At 32.1% G+C, this 9,434-nt stretch overlaps 1 long non-coding RNA gene across 1 annotated transcript; it reads right to left on the reverse strand.

The window, feature by feature from the left end:
* Positions 1 to 2,877: 2,877 nt before the first annotated feature.
* LOC138338682 (uncharacterized) lies at positions 2,878 to 9,163 on the reverse strand. The gene is made up of 3 exons (XR_011211868.1): positions 9,065 to 9,163; positions 8,797 to 8,862; positions 2,878 to 3,093 (listed from the first exon to the last, which is right to left on the reverse strand). It is a non-coding gene; the product is annotated as an uncharacterized lncRNA (long non-coding RNA).
* Positions 9,164 to 9,434: the final 271 nt, after the last annotated feature.

Here is a 9,434-nt window from a genome sequence, read left to right on the forward strand (position 1 = left end):
GTTTGTAACTGAAGCGTTAAATATGCTAACAATAAATTTAGATTATGTTATAATTTAAGGTAAACGTCCATCATTTAAGGTAAACGTTCAAATTCATTTTTTTAAAAAAAATAAGAAGTATACAACAATTGAAACACAACATAAACTTATTTCTGCAGTTTATGAAACAGCAGTTCATCCATTTTTTTGTTTTTCTTTATAATTGAATATAGGTAATCGTTCATTGGATGAAAATTCATGTTTATTATTGCAATATACAATATTCTATTGGATTTACAAATTTTGATGTATGTGTGTTCATTATTGTGGTGATAATTGTATATAGCCATATCGTAAGTGTTTTTCTTTTGAAACTGATATCAAAATATATAATTTTTTTAAGAAGAAATTTTGTAGGATACAATTATATACTTTTTATTGATGTAGTATTTGTATATTATAAAGAAGATCATTATAATCGAATACATGTAATCGTTGGTGATTATTGTATATAGCCATAACGTAAGTGTTTTGCTTTTGAAAACTAATTTCAAAAATATAAAAAAATTTAAAGAAGAAAATTCATATGGTACAATTATATACTTTTTTTTGATGTAGTATCTGTATATTAGAAAGAAGATCAGTGTAACTGCGTTTCTTTGTTATACATATACAAACTTACCTTTTTTTTTTAATATGTGTACATGAATATGGTAGTTAAACATGACAATATATACAACTGTCTAAATGACTTTGTATATACAAAATAATATATAAACTTAATATATACTAACTTCAATAATTTGTATATAACTACTAAAATATACAAATTATAATCATATATGAAATTTTCCCATCTCTATAACTAAATCCATTTACTTGTTGTATATGTATGCAAAAACAAAAATCATATGGAGCCTTTAATATACAATCAACTACTATCACTATTAAAACTTAGTATATTATTCATTATACATAACTTAAAGTATGTATAAACTAATCAAATCCACAGACTCATACAATAACTAAATGAATATACAAATAAATAATGGAAGATATATAACTGAAGCATGTGTGTACTAAACATGCAATATACTATATATAATTACGTGAATACAAAATTTGCTTAAACAAATAATTTTTAGTATATACAACCACTAAAATATACGAATTATAATCATATATGATATTTTCCCATCTCTATAACTAAATACAATTACATCTTTTATATGTATACAAAAACAAAAATAATATGGAGCCTTTAATATACAATCCACTACTGCCACTATTAGAACTTAGTATATTATTCATTATACATAACATAAAGTATGTATAAAATAATCAAATCCACAGACACATACAATAACTAAAGGAATATACAAATATATAATGGAAGATATATATAAATAACAAAAAAATGTGTGTACTAAACATTCAATATACTATATACAATTACGTGAACACACAATCTACTAAAACAAATAATTTTTGTATATTGACACCTAAGTAACAAAAAAATTATATCTAAAGTTGTGTTTTAAGCCACTACCTCATGATTATGATGTTCTTCAGATCCGTCAATTTCAAATGCATTCTCCTCTGAATCAATGTTTACTGCTTTCCTCTTTCTTCCTCCTTGTACAATTTTAATGCCTCTAGCTTTGGCATTGTTAAGAATTTCTTGAACTGCCGTAGGGTTATATTTTTTCTTTGATCTCAATTCTTCCATTGTTGGTTTATGTTGAAATTGTTTGGATTTTACCATAGACCCTAAATCAACCCCAAAATCTTGAGTTAAAACCCATTGAAAACGAGGGTAAATTATCAACAAAATTGACATGCAATGGAATACCTCTGGTAATCCTCATACATGAAGATGATTCATTCATTCTGTGAAGAATTTGTGATCTAATAAGAACAAACAATCGATTATTTCATCAAAAAATATGAAAAAACAGAAGAAACACATTACATATACAATTGTTGAATAAACAAAAATAAAAGGAAAACGACTAAAATTTAGGAGTATCTGCAAAATTTGAATTTAATTTCGGAATGGAGGAATTGAATTTTTGACAATTTGAAATTCAAAATATAGAAGTATTAATTGTAGGAGAAAAAGCTGGAATATGAATAGGAGAGATAATATTATTTTGTGTAAAATTATATACAAAATTTAAAAAAGAAAGATTTTTATACGATTGGTTTAGGAATAGGTGGTGGACCCCATTAATTATAGCAAAAAAAATTATAAAAAGTAAATAAATTAAATTATACCCTTATTATATAATTACTTAGGAATGTTTGTCATCCCATGTAATTTTCCCTTTAAAGCATTTCACTAATAACAAAATAATAAGAATTGATATAAATTAATTAATTAACTTCTTAATCTTAAGAAAATAAAATAAGTACGTCAATCATAAATTAATCAACCTAAAAATAGAAATTATTATTTAAACCACATTAGTTATTTAAATATTTTACTAAAATTAATTTTTTTTGAAATGATAGGTAAATAATCATAAAATATATTAGTTATATATAGCGAGTCCAAAATTGAGTGCGAACAATATTCATGAATGGAATAAGTTCATTAATATTTGAAGCACTTGTACATTCTATGTATCACACTAGCACATTATATAATGAACCCAACAAGTTGTTACCTTCAAATTTAATACGTTGTTTGATTAATTGCATGATGTTTATGTTGTGATTTCAGATCCACTGATAATCAATGTATATCTTTTGTATTAATATTAGTCTTGGTATGCAACTTGGCATAGTATTGTTGCAAGAATGTGTCTCAAGTGAAAGACGAAAATCATCTGACGAGTTCTACCTTTCATTCATTACGGTGGAAGTTGTCTCAATAGAAGTTCTTTGTACCTGTTTTATACTAATATTTTGAAAGTTTGTGTAATTTCTCAAAATTTATACAACAAGGTTTATCCTAAGAGAATTTATTTTGCATAAAATTCATCTCATCATAATAAATTAAAAAAACAAAAAACTTGTCTCCATGTGATTGAACTTTAGCAGAGAAAAAACACATCTGAGGGGTCACAGCAACACTCATCTAGGAGGTAACAACAACACAATGCTGCCAGGCTGCAAAGATAAAGGGGGAATTTAAATGTATGAAGCTTGGAAAAAGTAGCTAAAAAAGAAAAAGCAAATCAATATAATTACAAGTAAATATAATTATAACAATCATAACCAAACATGAATCGTATAAATCTGAACAAGTTTACCCTCCATTGGATTTAGTGTCAAAAATAATACCCTTATTGATCGTGTTATTTTGATGCAAGTAATTTTTAAAAAAATTAATTTTATGAATGTAATATAATCTTAACCTTTATATTGATAATTATAGTTGACATAATCATTTAATTAGTTACTGCAGTTAATTAGTTAGAATTAGTTTGTTTATTCCTAATTCTGTTACTTTTCTTGTTACACGTTTTTGGATTCTGCATTGTATAAAAGAGTGACTTCCTCATAATAAACATTTACTCTTTTCCCAAACTTCCATCTTCTCTGTTTCCTCTCTAAAACATACAGCTTCTGTAACTTCTCTCCAAGTTCATCCATGGACAATTGAAGCATGGTAATGGAGTATTTTTAATATGGTATCAGAGCAGGAGGTATTTGCTCTGTTTTCTGTCGTTGTGTTGATCGAATTACTTGTTTTTTTTGTTCTTTGTGTTGTGATTCTGATCGATTGTTAGATCGAATTCAGATCAATTTGTTTTTCTCTTCTTCCGCTGCATTCATTCACTTAGATCCTTGAATTGAATCAATATGGGAACTGAAACTGGTTCAACTTCAAATGATACTACTGTAAATGGCAGTAGTGCTATCAATGAGGAACTCAATTCACCTCTGTATATGCATCCCTCGGATAATCCAGGTGCTTCACTGGTTCAAGTTCCTTTTGATGGAGTAGGATATAGATCATGGAAACGAAGTGTTCTCAGAGTGTTATCGGTGAAGAATAAGCTAGGATTTATTAATGGCGATTGTAGAAGGCCTAATCCAGGAACACCATGATTTCGTCAATGGGGAAGATGCGATGACATGGTTACTTCCTGGATTCTTAATTCTCTCTCAAAGGAAATTGCAGAAAGTGTGGAGTATGTTTCTGATTCATTCGAACTGTGGAAAGAATTAGAGGATCGATATGACCAAACTAATGGTGCAAAGCTATATCATGTTCAACGTGAAATTAACGAATTATCACAGGGAACTTTAGACATCACTACTTACTACACCAAGATGAAAAGACTGTGGGAAGAATTGAACACATTACATGCGAAAACTCAGTGTAACTGCAATTGTACTTGTGGAGCTAAGGATAATATGTTCAAGGTAGATCAGGATAGAAAATTGATACAGTTTCTTATGGGGTTGAATGAAGTTTATACTGTAATTCGAGGGAACATTCTCATGTTGAATCCATTACCTTCTCTAGCACAAACTTTTTCCTTGTTGATACAGGATGAAAAGCAAAGAGAAATCAAGCCTAACACTCAAATGTTCATGGAGTCTACTTCTCTATATGCTAAAGGTGCAGGGAAGAAAATCACTGAATCTGTTAACTTTAGTGGAAATAGCTCAGCAGGAGCAAGTACTTCTAGGTCCATGAAGCCAATTACCCCTCCACAGATAACTCCAATTTCATAACAAATTACTCCCAGACAAGTTCTTATAATGGTAGCAACAGGCCTCGAATGGTATGTGATTATTGCAAAAGACCAGGGCACACTAGAAATAGATGTTATAAATTGCATGGTTATCCACAGATGAGTAATCAGAATCCTCCTAGATTTAACAAAGGCAGAGTTCTTATGGTTGATGCTCAGGGTGAAAATTGCTCAGGAGAGGAAAATCACAAAGGAAATCATAATGATGCAAGTCATCAGCTGACAAAAGAACAGTATGTTCAGTTCATGGAGATGTTACAACATTTTCAAGCTGGGAAAGACAATACTCAACAACACAATGATTTTTCAGGTGGTGCTGTGAATTCTGCCTTTGCAGGTATGATAGCATGTACTTCTTCACTTGATTTTGGCAAATTATCATGCAGATGTCCTCACAATAAAATTGACTCTTGGATACTTGACTCAGGGGCCTCTAACCATATGACTTCCAACATAACCCTCTTAACAAATATTGCATACCTTCCTTGTCCTTTATTGATTACCCTACCAAATGGTTACAAAGTGAAAGTAGTAAAAATAGGTAGTGTGGTACTTGCATAAAACATTATTCTACATGAAGTCCTGTATGTGCCTTCCTTTAAATAAAATCTTATTTCCATTAATTGTCTCTCAAAATCTATGCCTAAGAGCATTGTGTTTTTATCTGAATTCTCATGTACTTTGTAGGCCCCTTCAATGAAGAGGCCTCTGGTGATTGGTGAGGCAAAAGATGGGCTGTATTTTTTGTGTTCTAAATGCTTGATGAAATCCAATCACTCTGGTGATGCATGTAGCTCTTCAGTCTCAATTTCAAGTCGAGATGTTTCCAGTTTCAAATCTGTTTCTTGTCCTATTTCTTCATGCACACATAATAAATGTAATCAACATTCTGTTCCATTCAATAAAAGTCCTTGTGTTTCTGCCTCTTTTACCAGTGATGATGTAAATGTGTTGTGGCATAATAGACTTGGACATGTTCCTTTTATGAAAATGAAGGAGATTAAGTCAATACCTGAGAATTTTTCTGCTAAACAACCTTTCATTTGCAATATTTGTCCCATGGCAAGACAAGAAAGAATACCTTTTCCTCATAGCACTCATACTTCTACCAAAATATTTCAACTTGTGCACGTAGATCTTTGGGGTCCATACCATAATGTTACTCATGATAATTGTAGGTATTTCATCACTCTTGTTGATGATTACAGTAGGTGTACATGGACTCAATTGTTAGCATGCAAAAGTAACACCTTGGGAGTTATAAAAACTTTTGTGTCAATGATTGAAACTCAATTTAGCACATGTGTTCAGACCATAAGAACTGATAATGGACTTGAGTTTGTCAATTCAGAAACTTCCACCTTCTTCAAAACAAAGGGAATTATCCATGAAAAAACCTGTCCTTATACACCACAACAGAATGGTGTGGTGGAAAGGAAACACAAATACTTGTTAGAGACTGCTAGAGCTCTTCTTTTCCAATCAAAGTTACCTCTTAAGTACTGGGGTGAATGTGTGTTATGTGCCACATATATCATTAATAGACTTCCTAATTCTCATGTGAAAGGAAAAACTCCTTATGAGTTGTTATACAAAGACAAACCAATCTATTCTCATATGAAAGCTTTTGGTTGCCTATGTTATCCCACAATTCCAAAGCCTCATAGGGATAAATTCCAAGCCAGGACAACACCCCATATTTTCATAGGTTATCCCTTTGGATCAAAAGGTTACAAAGTCCTAAGTCTAGCCACTAAAAAAATACATATCTCAAGGGATGTAGTTTTTAAAGAAAATATTTTTCCTTTTACTATTCTGTCTGATGTTTCTTCTTTTCCTTCTGTTTTTGATTCTGTTCCCTTCATTGAAACTCTGCATACTAATGTTGAAACACAAACTGGACAACAAGTTGACAATAATGTAATTGATGCAAATGACATTCTACCTCACATTTCACCTAATCATGTAACTGAAATACCCACCATTCAACACAATCCTGCAACTTCACCTATATCCAAAGCTGTCAACAGACCATCTAGACAACATAAGCTACCAACACATCTTCATGATTATATTCTACCCAAAAATTTGACTAAACATTCACAGAACCAAAATATTTCTCTAAACACAGTTTTTTCCAAACACCAACATATATCACCTGAGGTCCTGGCATTTGAGAGTCAAACTCTTGTGAGGAATATCAGTAATGATGAAGAGCCTTCTTCATATGGGGAAGCTGTTATGAATCCTGCATGGCAACAAGCAATGACACAGGAGTTTGAAGCCTTGCACACAAATCATACTTGGGATCTTGTTTCTCTACCTAGTGGCAAGAAGGCCATAGGATGCAAATGGGTTTATAAAGTAAAACACAAAGCTGATGGAACTGTTGAGAGGTTCAAAGCACGACTTGTAGTGAAAGGTTACACAAGAGGCTGGAATTGACTATACAGAAACTTTTTCACCAGTGATTAAAATGACAACAGTGAGGGCTTTATTAGCCACAACTGTCAAAAAAGGTTGGAATATATTCCAACTTGATGTTAATAATGCCTTTCTCCATGGAGACTTACATGAAGAAGTTTATATGGAAGTTCCTCCAGGTTTAGCAATACACAAACCAGGACTAGTATGCAGACTAAACAAGTCTTTATATGGTCTGAAACAGGCCAGCAGGCAATGGTATGCCAAGTTAGCTGAAGCCTTATATTCAAAAGGGTACACTCACTCATTGAATGACTATTCTCTTTTCCACAAAAAGTCTGAAACTTCTAGTATATTTGTTGCTGTATACGTAGATGATGTGATTCTAACAGGGACTAATGTTTCTGAGATTGAAGAACTTAAGACTTTTTTACATGACCAATTCAAGATCAAAGATTTGGGAAAGTTACATTACTACCTAGGAATGGAAGTTCTCTATAAAGATGATGGACTGATAATATCTCAAAGAAAGTTTGTTCTTGATATGTTGAAGCATTACAAGGTTGCAAATATGAATAGTTGCAGTTCTCCACTTGATGCTGCAGTAAAGCTCCATGCCAAAGAAGGAACACCTCTAACAGAACCACTCTTTTATAGACAACTTATTGGAAAGCTGAACTTTCTAACTAATACTAGGATGGATATATCATACAGTGTGCAGCATCTCAGTCAGTTTATGCAAGATCCTAGGGAGCCACATTTACAAGCAGCCTTTCATATATTGAGGTATCTTAAGACAGACCCTACTCTAGGGATTTTTATGTCTAAAGAACAATCATATTGTGTCAAAGCTTATTGTGACTCTGACTGGGCTGCATGCCCTGACACTAGGAAATCAGTAAGTGGTTATATTGTGTTGATAGGGAACAGCCCACTTAGCTGGAAATCCAAGAAGCAAAAGACTATATCTCTATCTTCAGCAGAAGCAGAGTATAGGGCTCTAAGGAAAGTTGCAGGAGAACTGGTATGGCTGAAAAGACTATTGGAGGAACTAACATTGACATTACCTGCACCTATTGAAGTATATTGTGACAGTCAGTCGGCTCTACATATAGCTCGAAATCCAGTATTTCATGAACGCACCAAACATATCGAAGTTGACTGCCACTTTGTGAGGAATTTACTTAAGACAGGGCTCATTTCGCTGCATCACATAAGTTCGGATGATCAGTTAGCAGACATATTGACTAAAACATTGACAGGAATCAAACATTCCTCAGCATTAAGCAAGTTATCTGTGTTTTCCACACCTCCAACTTGAGGGGTATTGATAATTATAGTTGACATAATCATTTAATTAGTTACTGCAGTTAGTTAGTTAGAATTAGTTTGTTTATTCCTAATTCTGTTACTTTTCTTGTTACACGTTTTTGGATTCTGCATTGTATAAAAGAGTGACTTCCACATAATAAACATTTACTCTTTTCCCAAACTTCCATCTTCTCTGTTTCCTCTCTAAAACATACAACTTCTGTAACTTCTCTCCAAGTTCATCCATGGACAATTGAAGCATGGTAATGGAGTATTTTTAATACTTTAGACACAACCAGTTTTTGATATGAATGATCATACTCTTCTCATCTAATTACTGAAAGGTTACATATCATCCCTTAAAAAGAACCTGTATTTTTGCGAGGTGGAGGAGCAGCATATGTTGGGGGAGGCATCACTGGAGGAGGATAATAACCTGCGCGCATGCCACCAATCATATTACGGTAGACAACAAATTTCAAATAGAGAAAAATAAATGATAACACAAAAAAAAATAAAAGATAAATTTTAATGATAAAATTATTTTTAATAATAGTAAAGTGATATTTTTCGTGGAACGAATTGAAATAAAAAAGTACTGACACAGACAAAATAAAAAGAAAATGTTGAACTAATACCTTGGGCGGGGTATGGAGTAGCGTATTTTTGAGGCTTGTTCTTAATTTCAGACTCTGAAATTAATATCAATAACTAATTTGGTGTATAAAATAATAATCAAAGCTGAAAAGCTTGTTGGAAAAAATTGTTATTAGATGAAAGTTATAAAATATAAGTATCGTGTTCGTACAAATGAGGCATATCGGAAAGTTGAACACGTAGCATGCTCCTCACATAAACGTGCCAACACTACAAGGATGCCTAAGTCGTCACTCAAGACTTTCCTCTTCACTTTTGGCGCACACTTTGACTTTTTAATTACAAAATTAATAAAAACTTTGGAAGCAAGAGCATGTTTGGCTTAGCTTAAAAGCTGGTCAAACTGATTTA

The sequence above is a fragment of the Solanum lycopersicum genome, chromosome 10, assembly GCF_036512215.1.
Source record: "Solanum lycopersicum chromosome 10, SLM_r2.1".
Classification (NCBI taxonomy): domain Eukaryota; kingdom Viridiplantae; phylum Streptophyta; class Magnoliopsida; order Solanales; family Solanaceae; genus Solanum; species Solanum lycopersicum.